The following is a 21,312-nucleotide window of genomic DNA, read 5'->3' as shown; positions in this document are numbered from 1 at the left end:
CGCGGGGGCCGAAGCCCCGCTCCCCTGCCTGAGGAAGCGGCGGCGGCGGCTGCCCCCGGCCCCTGGGTGAGGAGGAAGAGCCGCCTTGCCCGGGTACGGCCGCTGACCGGGGCCATGGCTCGCCATCCCGCTGGCTGCCCTCAGGGAGGGCGGTCTGTGCCCCCCGCCCGCTTGGCAGCGAGGGGCGGGGGCACCCCCGCCCGCCGGTGTGGCCCCGCCGCAGCCCGGGGAGCGGGCGGGCGGTCTCCCCGGGGGGGTGCGAGTGAAGCTCCCGGGTATGTTCGGGGGGTCGGGGGGGAAGAAACGCAAAGGTGGCACCGTGAGGGATCGATCGGTAATGGAAATTCCCGGTAACGCAGGAAACCGCTACGTAACGCTGTTAATAAATAAAGATACAGTCCCGGGTCCGAATGAAGACAAAAGCGGTGAAGCGGGGCTCTCGGCTCTCGGGGTGACGCTCCCGTGCAGAAGATGGGATGCCCTGCCAAGGGCTGGACTTCAAGGAAGCTCTTCACGAAAGGAGCGGGATCTCACCTAGGTTGATTTCCAACGAATGTAACGTCATAGACTAACAATATCTTTGTGTTCCTCAGTGTGCCATGAAGAAGCAAGTCAGAACATATCAAAGGGAATACAAGTTTGGTCCGTTTTTCAGCGTGAGTCTTGAAAGATAACGTTTCTGTTTGGAATCTCTCTCGTTCTCCTCAGGGTGTGACAGGACTGCGTGCGGGCACTGCAGCAGCTGTGTTTGTCCTGGCCAGGGAAATTCAGCTCGGTGAGGCTTTTGTGGGCGATAACGAGTAGGGGTAGCGAGGTCTTCCTCTCCTTTATTCGGTGCAGCGTAAGTGTCAAAGCTTGGAAGTTACAAATTTTTATTAAAAAAAAAAAAAAGGAACAGCATTTTCAAATACCAGTATCTAGCTTTATCCTTCAAACACCTTACTGATGCCACTAAATAATTGGGTTTACTTTTCAAGATGGTGAGTGCTTGCAACTCTCAAAGCTTTTTCTTCGAGATGATTGCATATGTTCATTACCTCAGTTTCTTTTATTTGGTTCCAGAACACGGATTTTTGAGGAGACTAATGTTAGTAACATGGAAAGACAGTGGTCATGAGTGCTCTCTGGATCATCACAGTAAAGCAAATACTACCGTCAGCGGTTATGGGAGACCTGTAAAAGAAAGTGATTTTAACAGTTATTTAGGATCCAAATGTTCCCCTCTTTTGCCTGCAGTATGTGACATTCAGAACATCATAACTTGACCTACTTTAGAAAAGTACACACAAGTAATATCTAAATATTTATGTTCTGTGTTTACTTGAAGTGCCATTAAATCCCTTAATTGCTGTGCTTTTACTATCATCACAGAACTCGCTACTGGTTTCCTTGTATGTGAGTTGTAGTACGAGGCAGAGATTCTGCCCTTAGGTCAGGTGCGTATGCTGCTTTTTCTTCTCTATCTCCTCCAGCACAGCCTCTTACTGGCATTTCTGATCAGCCTTATCTAATGCTGCTCAGCCCATGCTGGCTTGGCCAATCACAAAATCTTTGGCCGGTCTCCTGTGCTGGTGTAGCCTTATAGTAGGCTGCCATAAATTACGGCAGCCTCTGTGGCTTCTTGGAGAACATTGCAGGCGATTTCAGTCCCTCGCAAGGCTCAGAACTGAGGCAGGACAAAGGCAATTTAGCATTCCTCTAAGGGTCCTGGCGCTGAGCCTCCTGTTTGTCTTCATTTTCCACACTGGTAGTACACAGGTATTTGCAGCTTATTTTTCTGCAACTTCTGGGTTTGCACAAGGACGCACATAGAGCACAGTTTCCATTTTTCATCAGTGTGAACTTTTAGTATATGTCACAAGCTTGTTTCCAAATAAGAAATAGCTCATTCAAGGTAATGATCTAATAGAAGTAGTTTATGACAGTTTAATTGCAGAAACAGAGCATGACATAATTTCTTCAGTCAGGAGACTTTTCAGATTGTATCACTAAGAGGAAGACAGTTAAGCTTGCCTGATCTGTTTCTGGTCTACCCAAATTTTAACTACAGCATAGTATAAATTCCCTACTTTTTTATATACAGGCAGTCCTACTTTGCAGTGCTTACATGCTTATAGTGTCCAGTGAGAGTGTTGTGCATATAACAATCAAATGATCAAAACTAGAATCTGAAAGGATGGTGCATTCGTGGGGTATTTTAGCATTAGACAGATAAAGAGAAAAGAGAAAGAAAAGAAAATACATTTAAAGTTTGGGAATAAAAATTTGGAATACAGAAACAGCATGAAAAAAATCCCGAAAGGTAACACCTATAAAGTTTGCCAAGAAATTCATTGCCACCTTCCCGCTCAGCTGTGTTCTGACATCTTACTGGCAGATAGCATCTCTCCTTCTCAGCTGGTAAGAGAGCTCTGTGAAGTGCTGACCAGTACCTCTGGAGTGAAACTGAGAGCAACCATCCTGATACTCACCCATTATCATCCCCAGGCTTAAAATGAGCTCTTCCACGGAAGCAATGCTTACTATGTGCTTGTAGCAAAATTCCAGCTAAAGCATTACTAGCCTTTTTTATTGAACAAAAAACACTTAATACATTAAAGTGGTTGAAATCTACTTAAGAGCATCAGGAAAACAGCTGTTTCAGATCACCCCAACAGGTCTGCAGGGTCTGCTGGAAAGGAATTTTCTTACATTGATCTTCACTTGTCTTGCCAATTTTTCTGAAAATGTGAATATAATTAGGAGAAGCAGATTTTCTTTCCACTTTAAGAGACTCTTCTAGTTTTTGAAATTATCCCTTTTGCACCTATCGTACCTGCTATAGCCCCCACTCCCCTGATCTCATTCTGGTTTCTCAAGGCATTAGTTAGAGATCACTGGAGGACATTTCCCTGTTAGTTTTTAGTATAGAGCTGTGTCTGAGTCATGTTCAACACCTCGGTCCAAAGGCAGCTCCTCATTACTTCCCATCAACTGCAGTAAAGCCCTGATTAACTTCTGGAGTGAGCAGAAGCCAGGCAACCATTTGCAGTTTTGTACAGCAGGTACCGCACGAGCTGCGGTGTGTCAGCTGCTGAAAGGTCAAGAAGACTTGAAGCTGACGCTGAATGGGGTCTCATCTGTACTTGAAAATTTGGGGACGCTCTGGCAAGTGTAAGTACACAGCATTGGTCATATAAGTGAAAGCATGACATAGCAACACCACTTATTTTCTAGTGCTGACACATCCTATCCTAAATTTAAGCTCTAATTATTTTGAGGTCTTAACCAAAACCACATGCCAACACAATGCATTAATGTGCATGTGATACAAAAAGATATAGAAAGCCAGAATTCATCTCCTGAAGAGGTTAATACTTTAAATCCAACCTAACTGAATATCCGCTTAGCTTACCAAATGTTCAACATTGCCTTTACAATCATTACTACAGTATTCTCTTCTTCGTTGTGTTCTCAGTAGTGTTGTGCTGTTGGTATTGACAAATGAACAGAAACCTGTGCTATGAACACAGCTTTCTAACAGTTACCTGAAAATTAATTACTGTTAGAGCTGAAATTTCTTAATGCATAAACCATTTTTTTTTTCTTTTGGAAGGTGTAGTCAGCTTTCATTTGTTCATTTTTGACTTCTACGAGCATTAAAAAAAGTCATATCACCATAATTACAAATACTTCCAGTATGTTAGAAGAAATATGACTAAAATAAAGAAGCCACAAGCTAAAAATACATATATAGCAGGCATTTCGGAAGGGACTGCTGATTTGGAGTGCTTAAGGGGCCAGCTTTTCAAAAGCTGTTGAGTTTATATAAACTGTTCCCTTCCAGATGTCTCCATTACAGCTTGATTTTTTTTCTCTCTCTTCTCTCAATTCAAGTGTTGGTCTCCATTAGGAATGAACTGAGGAAGTCTGATAGACAGGGTTGCTTATGAAACTGGGATTGTTTTAGCCAGAGGTGACATCCCTAGATTTTCATCTCCATGTGCATAGTTGTAAAACTTCAGGCAGCTAAGCAAAATTTAAGCAGAAAACTTAGGCAGAGCTGGGTTGGGAGGTATGGGAGGCGGCTTCAGTTCCCTGCGTGCACTTTAGGCACCCAAGTACTTAACTGACAATGTGGTGGGAGATGGACTTTAAATCATATTAAATCCAAGCGTAATTTAATTTGGATTTTCCTGATGCCTGATACATTTTTTGAATAAAAACTTAACGAAACTAAATGTTGCCAGAAACAGGTAAGTACGTGCATATGCTTTACATGTGTATCTTTCAAAAGGGTTATGAAGTTTAAATAAATAAATAAATAAATAAAATGCAACGTTATACTATTTTATTGGGCAGCATTAAGGAAAATCAAATTTGTATCTTTTCTGCTGGAAAATTAATTGTACTTCTCTACAGAAGAGTATTCCAATACAAAAATCACATGATGCTGGGAAATAGGTCATGCTGCTCAGCAAAGAACAAAACCTCGCACAATACAAATACACAATACACATTTCGCTGTAACTACAGATCCTATACTTTCTCTTGAAATGGTATTTGTTATCTTCCAATGCCCTGAGGTGAATTTTAATTCTGTTCTTCTCACAAGGCACTTGGAGCTGAACCAAATGCTCTTGACTTATATTGAAATTGCATATTTTTCTGTGTAATCCAAGGGCTGAATCTTGTACATCTTCTTAAGGAAAAAGTAGCCATTAACGTTAGTGGGAGTTTTTCTGTATAAGGAAAGCAGGATCACAGTCCTATACATAATTGAATCTGAGGAAATGCTGAATAAATGCTACTTTGATTTAACCCCTCTTAGCAGTATATATTTAACCACTCTCTTAGCAGTGTATTTTGAACCTCAAAAGCCCGAGTGACACTTGCTCTCCTAGCAAGGCCTGTTTCCCGCTGATAACGCAGGGAGCCCAGTTCAGTGTGAACATCTGTACTGTAGATGTTGAGTGTTAGGTGAAATGAACCCAGCACATGCTGTGTTGTGTGACTGCAGAAAGGAGGGTCTGGAAGGGATCCTGGAGGTCACTTAGCCCAGTGCTCTTTTATCTGGTCCAAGGGCTACCTAAGCACCTCAGATAAAATTAAGGGATCTTGTAATGCACCCACACTGGTCACGTTTTCATTTACAAAGAGAAAGCCTTAGATTCAGCTTTGAGTATCTCTTTACTAGGTTTCCTTTCATGAGCTTGCTTATTTTCTTGCTTGCATGCATGGGAAAGGGCTTGCACGTTTGATACTGAGTTTTGGTGGCCTGTTCCATCAACCACCTTCTGACAGCTTATGAATCATTCATGGTTCCCAGACCAAGTGTGAAAAAGACTGGTCCAGCTGATCTACAGAACACATTTGTACAAAGAAGTAGGATGGGGTAATGAAAACCCCACTTAACGCATAGGATCAAGGAGACAGAGCTGAGTTTACTGGGGATTCTTAATCTTGAATTTTCTGTTAATTGCTGTAGACATAGGAAACGGATTTGACATTGTTTGAGTCTTTAAAGCCATTTTGGAAGCTTAGTCAATTGATTTTCCTTTGCATTGCCAGAATGGTGGATAGGGGCCAAAATGTGAATGCAAATGAGATTCCTCAGCTTCAGGACTGCATTAGGAGAGCTTCTCGGTCAACCACAGCACCTTGCTTTCTAGCTCTAGTGGCACTAGCACACCATTCAGTTTTGCTATGCTTTTAATGGCGGTCAGCACCGTAGGCAGTGCCTCTGTACTTATAATTGAATGTTGACAAACCAACGTACCTATTTCATGCACTGCTCCACCAAAAACCTACTCACTCGGAGCTAAGCCGTTGCTGCTGTTTTTGGCCAGAGCTGCTGGCAGGCTGCCCTGTTATTTATAAACATGTAAAATATGAAAAGATAAAATACTGCAATGTGCCAGATCCCTAATATAGATGAAAACTTGATTTCCTACCTCTGTGTGGAAGAAGTTGCTTTTTCCTGGTTTTGGAAGCATTTGCAGTTCAGTAAGCTGGTGTTACATGGTAGGGGATATGCTTTCCCACTATGGTTTTGATATACTTCAAAATGCTTTTCTGGAGTAATCCGTGGCTTTGCCAGCCTGAAACTCAGTAAACATGGTTTTAACAGGACAAGGATTTAGTGGTACTGCTGTATGTATCATAAAATAAATCTCCGTTGATTTATTTATGTATGAATGAAGCCAGAGAAGACTGTCCAATATTATTTGTCATCATCATATACAATCCCTGATGTATGGACCTGACTCCTTGGTTTCTCAGGTGTGGTTTGGTGATGTTAGCAGAGTCAGACTGGCCTTACAACAATATACCCCAGAGGAAAATCAGACCCGATTTGTGCCATCAATTAATGTCATAGGCTAAGGGTATTAGATAAGCCCCCAAACCCAGGTGGGAACTACTATGCAAGGCTGTGGCAACATTTCCGTTAGACAGGGTTATTTGTAGGGTTTTGTAGTCTTTCTGTATGTGTTAATCTTTCCACATGAGTAATTTTCCCAAGACATCACCAAAATAAACATTGAATGTCACAGTGTCTGTTTGGTCTGTACATGTTACTGATGCTCAGGTTTACATAATACTGGTGAATTGTTGTGCAGTTTAGAGAACATACAATTTTTTATTGCAGATTTCAATGTAATTGTCATATTTCTGAAGCTAAGTATAAAAGAGAAAGGAGCCAGTGGCTGTCCCTCTCCCTCCCCCCCAGGAGCATGAAAGGCATTTATAATTCACAGAACCTTAGAAATCCCATGGTTGGTGGAGTGTTGCATCAAAATCTACTTTCACGAACCACAAGTTCTGAGAAATGCCAGTTTCACAGTCATGTTACTGCCTGGATTTGCCAGAAATGAAAATCAGATTAAGGTACAGCAGATTCGGTGTCATCAGCAGTGCTTTAGCATATCTGCAGTTGGGAGGAAATGTTTGGATGCATTTGTGTCAGAAGAGAAAAGCAGCAATTACTGATAGGGAGCCTCTGAGGCAGATCCAAGTGGATCATCATACGAAACAGACTGTCTCTGCTGTCGGATGAAAAAAAAAACTTATTTGAAAGAACCAGGGATTCATGAAGTGCTGGTTAAGTGTAATGCACAGTAATCAAATGCCCAAGTAAGAAAATTTGCTGCAAAGAAAATGGACAACAGGTGCTTCACAAGTTTCAGTAGGGAGATGGGTGCTGCAAAAGCCTGTTATCATTGTGCTTGCTGCCATACATACACTGACAATGAAGAGATTGTTATAGAAAAATAAGCACAGGACTAATAATCTGGAGTCTAGATTAGAAAGCACTCCTTAATGCAAACATTTTCTGGTTAGAAACAGTATATAACAGTATATGTGACTAACTTCACAGTAAGGCTTATGCCTCTATGAAATCATATATATGTCAGTAATTAATGGATTTATGGAAGAGACACTTCCCATTGTAAACCAGAAACCGAGTTTGGGGAACTACTCCTGAACACCTTTGTTGAGACAGAAGAAATAATACAGCCAGATAACTTGTCTCTAATATGCTTGCTATAGATAATCTGGTGATAAAGACACAGTTAACATTTCAGAGCTCTCAAAGCATGCAAATCCAAAGTAACATACAGGCAAGAGATTCTGAGTAGAGTAGCATTATGGCTAAGAGCTGACTTCACTAGTAACACCATATGAATCACTGTGAGAGAAAGAGAAGAGGCAGAAGAGGGCAGAAGGCCAGCTGAAACCATCCCAGGAAATAGTTCTACATTAGAGAGTGAATCTAATCAAAAGAATGAGCGGATATTTGCAGATCTTCCAGAAGATATCTGCGTATTAGCACTCCAGAAGGGAAGCTGGAAGTTGTAGCTTCGACATGGCACTTGACATTTGCCAGGAGAGACCAATAAAGGCACTGCAAGAAACGAAGGATACTTCTCTTTCATAACACACCCACAAGGCACATGATCTAAGAACAGAGATCTTTTTTGTACAGCCGGGTTTATAAGTCAGGATTCATCAAATTATCACCTGAAGAATGGAAAAGATACTAGTGAGAAGCTGCATGACAGAGTTCACTGTCACACACATGAATCCTTCTACTCCAGTCTCACCAAAGACCACTGAGGGAAGACTGAGCTTCTGAAATCATCACGGGAGGATACACACAGACATCCTATTTCACATGTTCTCCAGGATTATGGGACCAAATCAATCATCACTAAAGGCAGGGTGCCTCGGATTCAGAAATGCTGTACTGCACTGGAGTACTGGAAAACTGATGCTGCTCTCTCTTTCTTTTTTTTTTTTTTTTTTCCTGAAACACAGTTCTGGGCAAGATTCACTGACAATAACAGTAATAATGTGTATTCCCCGATGAGTGGCTTTTGGGATGAGACACAGCTCATAAGTTTTTCTGCAGGCAGCACAGTGTCAGGAGCTTTACTATTCACAGACTTTTTGCAGGCTTGAATAATCATGGGGCTTCCCACCAGAAAATGCAGGATTCCCATGTCACAGCATGAAGTGCAGTGGGTGGTGCCACTGGGTGCTGCTGGACACTTGCCTGTGTCAAATGTGGATAAGGAGAGAGCCAGGAGGTAGGAATTAACTCCAACCACTTATTACCACACAACAGCTACCAGCATTCAGCATGCCTTGAATGGGTGATTGGAAGTGGGAAACTGGAGACAGTGCCTGGGATGGGACTGGCTGTGCTGGGTCCAGCCAGGGCTGGCTGGATCCTGGAGGGACACGCAGGCAATGTGAACCCTGTATGATAGGCTCACCACAATCCAAAGCCACCCTCAGGCTGGTGAGGTGAGACAGTAACTGATGGACGTGGACATCGTAGCAAACAAACAGTCCAAAGTGCACTGAGCTGTGTGAGATGTCAGTCCAGACCAACCCAAAGACTTATAATAAAGACAGTTGCATAGTGTGTGCACTAATTAAGTTCAACTGAGAATTGGGGGAGAAGAAAATTACAATGTTGCTTGACTTATGCATCTTGTATCATAGCAGTGCCTTGCAGTATACATTATGGGCACTCATCAAGCGAGAATAATATGCCATTTGTTTATGGTGCATTTAAACAATGAATATTGTTATGTGTATTAAAATTTTCTCTTTTAACTGTAAGTGTGTGAAGTTTAAACATTTTTGCACCAAATACATTTGTCACTGATGGCAGGAGGTCACCATAAAAACATTAATTACTGATAAACTACTGCAAAGAGAAAGTTATCATACCTAAACTAAGTCTAAAAACATAGATGTCTCCTACAAAGCATCTTTAGAATTTGCCGCCTTCAGTGATACCACGAGCTGAAATTTCTAAACTTGTCTTACTGACTGTATCACCCTTAAAGAGTAAAAGAAGCAGTATCCTCTGGCTTTGCTGCTATTGCACTGCCATCTCAATAGAATTTCATAAAAAAGACAGTATCCTCAAAACATGAAACTGAAAAAAAAAAAAAGGAATGCATGCAAGATACTGAAATCAGCAGCTGTTCAGTACTGGAATAAGTGTAGTTGAAAGATTTTCTTACCCAGTGACTGAATAAAGTCTTGGCATAATCTTAAAATGTGAAGAAATTCAATTACTTGAGCAATTAGAACATATGAAAAAAATACCTTCTGAGGTTTTTAAGTTAGAGAAAAGGAGTGGGTAGTTTTTCCTTTGTTTAATAATTTAAATGCAGACAGGTACCAGAGAAGGTTCTACAGCAAATAAATCACAAATACGAAATACTGACTTTCCACATTTTTTAATGAGTTCCATTTTTTATCAGAAGTGCTTGGTAGAAATTAGTATCGAATTAATTTTCTTCTTTTACTGACATTATATCACTCGGTACGTTAGGGATGCAAAAATTAAGCCTTTGGATAAAGTTATGTTAAAGTAGGTAATTATTTTAGTACATGTACAGATTCTGTTTGCAAGAAAGAAGTATGAAGTAGTGTAAAACTACGCATGATTGCAAAATTACCTATTTGAATGGTTTTAATGCAATAATAATCAACTTCAAATGAAAATCACAAAAACGTGAAGGACAAAAAAAGCTTAAGATTGATTATACAAATCAGTAAACATCCAACTGTGCCTTACATCATGATTGAAATGACTATGGATTCAAAATTAGAATTATTTGGTACCACAATTTCCAATATATGAAAAAATTATGCATATGAAAAAAGAGCTTTTTGCCTCATACAGAATTTGACATGGGAATATTTCTTGCAGGAGAGCTTTTAAAACACTTACTGTTGAAATGCTAAAGATAGGTTACACACACGTGGACCCACACACCTGAATATATGTGGGTACATTTTGCCTGGCTCCCCAGTTATTCTTTGAGACAGAAAAAATATGTAGACTGGGAATGAGCAAACCGCATCCCCCACCTCGCAGGCGGCCCAGGCAGCCTCTTGCCTGCAGGCTATGAAACACAGCCCAGGGAGCCAGCCGGGGCCCAGAAATGAAGGCTCAGATGCACCTGCTGCGGTGTGCTGCAGGGAGCCATGGCCTCACCCAACACTGCTCGCTCTGGCTGGGTTTGCATCATACATCTGGGAAAAGAGGTGTGACAAAGTGAGAGAGAAACTAGACAAAATGAGCCATCGATCGCAACCTCTTGTGCCTTCCACCCAGCTGAGCAATTTGAAGTAAAGCTGAGCTGTGTGACACGGCTCCTGTCACACTGAAAGGTCATCTTAGAGGTCCTGTGCTGTGATGCCATCAGCTCCTCCCAACTTATTTAAGTGGCAATAAAACACAACAAAGAAACAAATCCTTCTCCTCTGGATCTGAAACAAAAAAAGATCATTGTCCTAATGTCTCTTGTGGTTTAACGCCAGCTGGCAGCTAAGCCCCTAAGCTCACTCACTCCCCCCAACCGTGGGATGGGGAAGAGTTTTGGAAGGGTAAAAGTGAAAAACTTGTGGGATGAGATAAAGACAGTTTAACAGGTAAAGCAAAAGCTGTGTGCGCAAGCAAAGGAAAACAAGGAATTCGTTCATCCCTTCCTATCGGCAGGCAGGTGTTCAGCCACTTCCAGGAAAGCAGGGCTCCATCACGCATAATGGTGACTTGGGAAGACAAATGCCATCACTCTGAACATTGCCCCCTTCCCCCAGCTTTATATGCTGGGCATGACGTCATATGGTGTGGGATATCCCTTTGGTGAGCTGGGGTCCGCTGTCCCAGCTGTGTCCCCTCTAAACTTCTTGTGCACCCTCAGCCTGCTTGCTGGTGGGATGGAGTGAGAAGCAGAAAAAGCCTTGACGCTGTGTTAGGACTGCTCAGCAATAATGAAAACACCCCTGTGTATCAACACTGTTTCCAGCACAAATCCAAAACATAGCCCATACTATGTCTACTACGAAGAAAATTAACTCTATGCAGCCAAAGCCAGCACAATGTCATATATCAACCTGCTTTTGTTTCATGAGTGTACAGACCAGCTTTTCAGTCTTAGGACTAACTGTTGAAAGTACGGAGAAGGTAAAGAGTTGAAGTTAATATCCTGATTTTCTTTTTTTTTCAGAACACCAAGATACTACTTCCTTACAATATATTCCACCATGCAATTCACAGGACAAGTACAGATGTTTAGAGTGTTTCAGAAAACAGTCTGAACATGGGGTTTTGGGAAAAACGGTAGAAGTTGCCATTTCCAACTGGGACACATCTCATTAAAAGGCATGAGATCAGCTCCAATTCTGCCAAGAGGGAGAAACAAGAGGCAAAAAGATCCCAAGGTAGTCTGTCACTAGTATGGATTATTTGCCTTGCTTTAAATTTAAGACATATTTGACAAAGGGGATGTTTTCAGTTACTCTTTGGAGACTTTAAAAATAAAATCTACTCTGCTTTCTACAATTTTACCTTGGGTTTAATTGCTCAGAACTCCTGGGTTCTGCTGTGATAGCACTCATTAAATCAGTGAATGATGCACACCAACATCTCAATGTTTATTTACCTACCTCTAAACTTGGGATGGTCTTCCTAGTTTTTCGTGGGCATTAATTATTTGATTGTAAAGTACAGTGGGACACCTGTGCCTGAAAAACGCCTCCTGTGCTATATGATTGCCTTTTAAGTAAATTCTCCCAAGCCTCCCCAGTGTGGCAACCTCACTTGTTAAGTGGAAAAGCAATCCTAAATTCACTCAAGGATGTTCAATGTGCCTACAATTCCCTTCTGTGTTTCTAGCTGCTGGTAACTGGCTTGTCTCACTGAGCAGTGCTCCACAGCCTGACCCTGTCACCAGTCTGTATAGACATCCCTTGCTTATTGGGGAGGGGGGATACAGACACCTTCTCACAGTAGATGTTTGCATGGAGGTGTTTTTTACTCAGACTTGCTCCTTGTGAGCTTGATTCATCACCTATTAAAGCAATAGGAACCTTTGCATTGACCATGATTAGGAGGTGCAGCAGGCTTGGGCTGCTTGGGTCTGGGTTGCAAATAGGTTTTCAAAGCTTCACCAGCAATGTTGGACTATCCCTGTATAGGGAGTTTCTGGCCATCAGCATGGGATGACACAGAAGAGAGGAGTTTTGCTTAAGTTATGGTCTGAAACATCACTGGGATAGGAGGAAATATATGCAATCTTGAATTAAATGTTTTCTATGGTCAATGTCTGAAGATCATATGCCTTTATGATCATAATATGTAGATATACCTAACTATTCCCTTAGCAGCATTAAATTTTATAGCTGTTGTTTTATAAAACCTGCCGTTCAAAGTAGTCTGAAATTATCAAGTCAGGAGGTTAAGGGCAGCTTCTCTCAGGGAAAAAAAACAAACCCAGCAACACAGATAAATATACTGCAGAAAACCAGAAACAATTAAGGCCGGTCTTAAGAAAGATTAATTCAGCATAATTGCCTTGTCAGAAAGAGGAAGGGAATGTCATGTTCATGTTGTTTTCTCTTCAGTGAAACTGATGCAATCACAGCTACAATTTGTCCATGATCTTACAGCTGTGCCAAACAGCAACAGCTGTAATCTCTGCCATGCATATGGCCATGGCACAGCATACGGGGTGAGGGAGGTAGCTTCAAGGAGCCCTGTATTGCAACTCTCTCCAAAGAAAATAACCTAATTTTCCCTCTGGTCCACTTGTCCCTTTCTTTTTTCCCTCTTGTCCACTTGTCCCTTTCTTTATTCTCCATTTCGTATACACTAAGCACTTCGCATGGTAGTGCTATGTTCTATAACGTGTCAGAAAGTATGCACAAATATTTACAGCAAATACGGTATATGGCAGTTTTGTTTGCCATTTGCCTGAATTTACCCACTAATTTAAATTATGATAAAGTCCATATTAAATAGAAGGGCAAAAGATGCTTTCTGAACACCACTGTCTTCCCAAATTCAAGGCAGAAAGGAACTAATCACGGAGAGAGGAGGGCAGGGAGGTGGTCTTGGCAGCCAAGGGGACAAGGCAGTGTTTTGTGCGGTGGAGGTGAACAGAGGTCCGCAGGCTGTGGGAAGATGGCCTGGGGAATTCTACACAGCCAGAAGTCATTAGTAGGAAGCAAATAGTAACTGATGAGACACTTGATCAAAGACAGTGGAGAGTGGTATGGGATAAAATTGATAACTGCTCAGCAGAAACCATGAAATAGTCAAGTCTGCTTTCAAAACAGCAATCTGACTATCCAAGAAAGACAGGCGGTGCTGGTTGGGAAGTTCACTCTAAGAAAAAGGAAACCAACATCTTGCCCAAGACAAACACAGAGACCACAGAAGTAGTGCTCTTCCTCTCCTGGGGCTGAGCCTTGTGATGTAACTCAGATCATACAGCCTTCCAAACTTAACAGGCCATTCGTTTGTAATGGTGCACACCAGCATTAGCATCACAGCCTCATGTGACGCTTAAGAAATTTTAGGACTTCTGGGGAATTGGGAGGCTATTGAATGAAAATAATTTCTGAATTAGGAACAGGAGCGCGGACAGCCAATGGCTCCGGAAGCAATGCACACATAGCAAGTGTGATGTAGACTAAGGGATTCAGTTTTGATGCTCCAACTTTATGTGGACAGAAACCTGTGCAGTCAACGTGGCCTCACTGCAGCAGAAGGACCTGTCCTCAAAGGAAGTAAACCTGACTGAATCATTCAGGAGGGCAACATGGTAGCAACTAATGGGAAAGAAGAAGAACCAGATAAACATTTGTTTAGCACAAAATCATGCCTGAAGACAAATTTAATCAAGACACCAAAACCATGACAAGAAGAATGTCTTTAGTTTCCTATGTATCATCTCTTGATGTCTGGGTAATAAATAAGATTTGGGATTTCTCAAGTAGCTCAGCCTGTTTAGCTTAATAAGGATAGAGTGATAATTAGATCACAGGCTGTAAATATCTATCTACATGGGAGAAGAAATCTGATAAGTGGGGGCTCTTCCATCTACCAAACAAAAAAGTCCAATTGACTCGCTGAAGCTATAAACCTAAACTAAAAATGACATGCATGATCTGCAATGTGAGGATAGATAACCATTACCAAGCTATACTAATGTTGGATTTCCCGTTTCTGGCAACCCATTAGAAAGCTGTTGCAATGGTTATGGTGGATTTCCTACTTCTGATAACCTTAAAATTGAAAAAACAAAAGCTGTGTTTGGGTTTTTTCTTGAGTGGGTTTTCCCCCAAAAGTCATGATTCTAACAAGATTTTTGGGAAGGTGGATTGTGTTGTAGAGATCCTCACCCTACACAATCAAAACTCCTTGTGGTTTATAATCTGCAAATCCCTCTTTTGCACAAATTCATCCATTCAAGGTGCTTAGCAGGGTCTATCACAGGTTAAAGAGGTAAATTTTTGTGGGAACTACTTGTCAGAATATTGTCAGCCACTTACTAAGGCATCCTATATAAATATAAATATAAATATAAATATAAATATAAATATAAATATAAATATAAATATAAATATAAATATAAATATAAATAATATAAATATAAATACAAATATTCTGATTTCATTTGAAATCACAAATGTACGTAAGGAGGACCCAGAACTATGCAGACCATCACTGGTAAAATTACAATGTTCTGTAGAGATTTTTCTCAAGTATGACTAAACAGAAAGAAACTTAAATCATTCAAAAGACAAAGGGAAGGTCTGCAGTTGAAATTAACTGTCACATCCATCGAATCTATGGACGTAAGCCTGGTACTTTACACTAACCAAGAATTACTCCCCAATTCCCACCTGTCACAAATAGATAGGTTGGGCTAAACAGACCATAATGTGAGTAACAAGAGAATAAATGAAATTGGACAAAGGGTGAAGGGAAGGCTAAAAGCTTGATAACTGTTTTTTTTAGAAAAAAATTTCAGCATAGACTGGACAGTAGCTTAATCCAGTCCCAGTATAAGTGAATACATCTCTAGCCTCCTGCAGTGAGTAATGTGGACAATGCAGTCACACAGTAAGATGGACTAATAGCACTGCCCGATCATGCAAAGTGTGAATGTGTCTGACACCTGCCTTAATTTGTAAAAAATCAGGGCAGAGATCCAATGAAAAGGAGTTTTCTGCCCCTATTCTCCCTTCCCATCCAAGGCACGTAGAAGCATGTTGCTGCAGAGGTTTGGGCAAACGTGTGTTACCATTGCTAGCGTATGAAGTCCACATATGAGAATAGACTACCCTGTAGGACTACCAAGACTGGACTGCATTCCTTGCGTTATTTCTACACCTTATTTTTGCAGCTTTTCAGAGAGCAGTACCAGAGTTTGGTCTCTTCTAACTAGCATGTATAACCCTCTTCTTAATATGGATTTGGTGAAAAGCAAACCGCTCTTGTTTTTTGGGGAAAGGGGTTTCACATCTGAGTTTTAGGGATACTGATTTGAAATCTCAGATTGAAGTCACTTTCCATGAGATTTGCTTCCAGACTTGAAGCATTATTGATTGTGCAGCAAGGTTCAAAATCAAATTAAATTCATCGATTTGCTCCCAGGAAAATTGTGTACAAGAGAGGAAGCTGTTTCTCTAACTGAGTCTCCTAAAATTACAAAAAAAGTGAAACAAACTCCCATCGCTAATAAAAACTCTTCCTATCTGACAGTCTTTGTCTCTTTAGAGAGAATTATTTTTAGCTTTGATTGTGAAGAATACTAGTGGAACAACTCTCGTCTGAGTCACAGCAGGTAAGCAGCAGTGCTAAAAACGTAGCTAGGATTTTGCTACGTTGCTGGGACAGTAGCGAAGGTGATGTTGTGTCACCTAGGGACATAAAAATTATGCACTTTATACAAATTCAGATAAAACTGTGATAGCAGTCAGATTTTGAGAAGGAACATTTCCACCCATTGTATCAAACTGAATCTCATTTTCTACCCTAGTACAGTCTGATATATTTTGGGATATTTTCTTAACAATCTTTTTTCTCCTCTCCTAGGAATATAGCAAACCAGTCAGCTTACAGCATTATACAGCAGCAGCCAAGGAGAGAACAGGGAATAAGACATTTCTACCAGCTCCATTTGCAAAACTTGTGTTAATCAAAATCAAGCACTGTGGTACTTTTAAGCAACCATGGCTGCTGAACCCTGGAGCTTTAACTTGTCATTTAATCCATGGGGTTACTGCTTGTGTAAGCAGTTATGTCTGACCTCTCCATAATTTGGGGGAAAAAAAGTGAAGTCAAACTCCCCTTTTATTTCCCTTATTCTGTCTCAATTAGAAAGGCTGTGATTCCCAGGGTGAGCCTGCTGAGCAATACCGTCATGGTATTTGCTTTTCATTCAGCGCAATTAATAGATGAGTTGCAGCAATGCATGGTGGTGAGGGCAAGTTCCTTCCCGCTCACTGCCCAAAACCTTGCCCCAGGCACCAACCCTGTCTCTCAGAGAAGAGCATGGGTCCTGAGCCCTTAAAGCATGCTGGTGTTAGGGTCAGAGCAACACTTCCCTAGGGATATGGGAACCCCTGCTTGACTGCCACAAAATTCCTGCTGGAAGGAACTCTGGTGGGAAAGGGGTCATCTGGAGAGGGTTCCCACTGTGGACAAGGGACAGAGTCTCATTTGGAGGAGGCCTCGGTAGGAGAGCATGCCTTTGGGATCTGAGCATATGTATAAAGAGAAAGAAAGGTTCATCAAGGAATACATGTGGGGTAGCTGGAGAAGGGGGGTTCAAAGTGGACACAGAGGAACAGGTGAATGAGGTGGGATGACATAGCTGTGACACAGAAAGAGGGAGGAGAAAATTTATCCCCCATCTGTCCCAGCTCCTTTGGGCTGTACCCTCAGCTGGGGTAACGCTGCACACCCAAGCAGAAGGCAATTAAACTTCCTTCTGTACACCAGCAGGGACTCTCTTTTTTGCTTTAGAAAGCATACTCCCCAGGGCCTAAATTGAACTTTAATCTACAATTGAGCAGCACTATAGTGGCTCTGCTCTTGACTGGAGTATCTGGGAATTACTGCAATGTAAACAATAATTTAATAATATTAATGTAAGCCTGTTGTTAGATTGCAGAGTCACATATTACTGATTAACAATCCTGGCTGTACCGGGTCTGGCTGAGCCAGAATTGGTTTTCCCCTGTAGCAGCCCTCGTGGTGCTGTGTTTTATGTTGGGAGCTGGCAGGGTGTTGATAGCACACTGGTGTTGTGGCTACTGCTGAGTAGTGCTTACACAGCACCAAGGCTCTTTCCGACATTTCCCCCCACAGTGGGACAGGGTGGGCAAGGTCTTGGGAGGGGACACAACCAGGACAGCTGATCCGAACTGACCAAAGGGATATTCCATACCATATGACGTCTGCTCAGTATAAGGCTGGGAGAAAGGAGGAAGGGGGTGGGGTCACCCTTGGTCCTCCGAGGCAACCACTACACGTATTGGAGCCCTGCTTCCTGAGAAGGCCCTACATCGCCTGTTCATGGGAAGTAGAGAAAAAATCTGTTTTCTTTTTGCTTCCGCGTGTGGACCTTTGCTTCGCTTTGCTTATATTAAAACTGCTGTTGTTTTACCCACAAGGGTTGGTTTGTTGGTTTTTTTTCCCTATCTTATTTTCTTTCCCCTCTTTGCCCTGTTGAGAAAAAAAGGGGAAGGGGGGGGAAGTGATAGAGTGATTTGGTGAGTACCTGGCATTTAGCCAAGGTCAAACCACCACACTGGCGTAAGGTTGCTTATGCATAGTCTTGCAGAGGGTTTAATTGGGAGGACTAGATCACTATGAAGGGGTTACTCTGAGATTTCCTCTGAGCATAATATGGGTTGCACTGTATACAACCAAACAGATCCATACGGAGAACTCTGCATTAAAATTGGCTATTATTGGAGGCTCTTCAGAGAATTCCCCTGCTTTGCTTTTTAAATATGGACACAAGAGAAAACAAAATACATATCTAAAAAGTTTCGCTGTTGTCACTTGTGGGAGTATTTTTTCTTTCATTTTGTTACAGCTGCACACTATTTTCCTCCTTTGTAAAGTAGCTTTAAAATACACAGCCTAAAAAGGGCAGAGAGTGTCTATTTTTATTAAGTATTACTAGTTACTGCAGAGACCTTATGATTTGGATAAATTTCCCAGGTGAAACCTTGACCTCACAGCAGACAGTAATAACTCTCATCTGACTTTGTGGGGCTGAATGGAGGGAAAGCAATCCGATGGTGTGATATTGTTGGTGTGTCCTCTTTTCTAGAGATATTTCAACACAACCCACATTGAGCAAAAATCTAAGCAAACCTTAGCTTGACTTTTGATCTTACACTTGAAGGTCACAAGTCTCAGTTTTGTTTAATCTGCACATGGACCTACTTCTAAAAACAGTGGACTCTTCGCACAAGCTCATCTGTGTCTTATCTCTGATGTCCAGGAAACGAGCCTCCCCACTGCTATCATACTGCTATGTTAAGAAGGAGATTTTGTAAGATACTGAGAGTGAAAACCATACATGACTTTGTTGATTAAAAAAGAGATCTTGCACTGTGTCTACCAATTAAAAAAACCAACACCCAAGAAGGTAGCATAGATCATCCTCATGCCAGGAGATACTGAAGGGCTGTGGAAATCAGAGGACTCCAGAGGGTACCAAAGCTATTGTACTGTAAAACTGATGAATGTCAGGATTATGTACATTGACCTTTTGCTTACCTGTTATGATGACTTTCTGTTGTTACTTATCACGATGTCGCAGATATTCCCAATTTTGAGTAACAGACTAGAAATTCATGCTGAACTGCAAGGACTGCAGCAGTAATCAGTGAGATTCTATTTCCGCACTTTGCCTGTTTTGCATCAAAGTCATTTTGCGTTGAAGTAATTTCTGTGGCAGGTTAATTACTTTTTTTCTTTTTCTAACGAGTTAGTTCAACTACCTTGGTAAATTATATGCGCACATTCCAAATTCTGCTTATTTACTGCACTGAACGGACAACTCCATAAATGTCTAGCTTAATTTTGTTGTGAGTTATGGGTGGTGGAGACGACCACAAGATGTCTTTTATTAGCCTCGTCTCAAAAGCTGTGACAGTGACTGCTGTAAGGCTATAAAGGTTGAGCAGGATGTCATAAAAACAAAACAGTGGCAATAAAAAATAGAAGTATTTTTGATACATGGAGACTAGATAGCCTGTGTAGGCACTGTATTGTGTTATATACATTTGTAATATTTCTCTCTGTGCACCCTGTTGGCTGCAGGAAACTTAAGACTAAAGAAAACTTGTCTGTAACTCTCAGCAGGTCACTCCTCCACAAAACCGCAGCATTAATTTGTACTGCTAATAGTGAATAAATAACTCATTGAAGAAAATAAGTATTAACAGTAGAAATGTTTGAGTGGAGGCCAAGTAACAACCCACAGCAACGCTCTCTCATAGTCTTTGCAAAGAACCCGCCTGTTTAACATGTTAAAAATTTGTGAATATCTCATTTCTTATGCTCTTTCCATAAGTATCTGCTGTTGTCCAGAGCTGGAGACAGGGTGTTAGGCTAGGCAGACCTCTGGTCTGACTCACATACATGTGCTTACACACAAACACCAAAGATACACAAACCATTCCTCTCTGCTTCCCACTTGCGCATCCCTTGCTCCCTTCCCACCTTGTTTACAACCCCCTTGCACGCACTAGCCCTCGCTCCCCCCAAGTATACACGTTTTTGATGGAATAAACAGTTAACTGACGTTAGCAAATTGTCTTTTGAGAGGTCCTCCCATCCAGGAAGGGGGCAACTATACCAGGAGCTTACAGTCAACAGTGAGCAGATTGTCAAGGAGCTTGACAAGGTACAAAGCAGATCAGAAGTCAGGCAGAATAATCCAGAGAATCTGTCCATGCTACGTGATGGGTGGATAAAAGTGGAGTCAGTGTGAGGTGGAAGTCAGGAGCTGAAGCCACAGGGCTACAGAGGGGGCTGTGTTGGGGGGAGTCTGGGGGGACAAGGCAGGGCTGCAGCAGGAGCCAGGCCAGCGGTTCAGGCACAGGCACAGTTGGGCGCCTGGCTGAGCAGCAGCACACTGGGGCAGTCACCCCAACTGGCAGCTGAGCAAGCAGCCTAAAACAAAAAATGAAACTCCCAGGCAGCCCTCAGAAACCATGCTGTACACTGACCACCTGGACAAGGCTTGACAGAGGCTGATGGCTTTTATGTAGGAGGAGACCATTTCCCACCAGCTTCAAGGGCAAGTTTGTTGTCTGCAGAGGGAAAGTGGGCAGGAGTCTGGTAACAGCCCACTAAGCCCAGCCCTGCTCTTGCAGCCCAGCAGACTCCCTGGAGAAGAGCCCATCAACACCATTAGCCATCCCAGGCAGCACCATTAGCTACCTGTGAAGTGACATATTCTCCTGCTGCCCACCCCCTGCTCTGAATATAAAGGTGATCATATCACCTTCACCATCTTCTTCTATCTCAGCGAAGCTCTGACAAGGGGAATGAACTTTTCTCTGGCTATCACCAGACAGTCCCTGCTCCACAAGCAAAGGCCCCACAAGCAAAGGGGGGCAGAAGCATCCAGCTCCCCACTTATCTTGACCTTCCCTGCAGCCACTGAGCAGGAGGAGTGTTTCTCCTCAGAGCGTGTAGCTTAAATCATGGAGAGGTTTGCAAACAGGAATTTTGATGAAGATAGAAGTGCCTTCAGCACAGAGAAGACAACTCTGCTGTCCTCTGTCCCAGCAAGAAGAGCAGCAGAGAGAAGGGGTATCCAGAGAACAAAGCTGAGGAGTGCCTTGTACACAGGCACCGGGTTTTTGACTGTGTGTAGTCACATCTCCTCTGAGGAGCCAAAGGAAAAGAAAATCACAGTATATGTTTTGCCCACTCATCAGTTGAAAAGGGCAATATGAGCTGAATAGCTAAGAAGACAT

This window comes from Strix uralensis, chromosome 2 (genome assembly GCF_047716275.1).
Source record: "Strix uralensis isolate ZFMK-TIS-50842 chromosome 2, bStrUra1, whole genome shotgun sequence".
NCBI classification, from domain to species: Eukaryota; Metazoa; Chordata; class Aves; order Strigiformes; family Strigidae; genus Strix; species Strix uralensis.
This window is presented reverse-complemented; position numbering follows the sequence as displayed.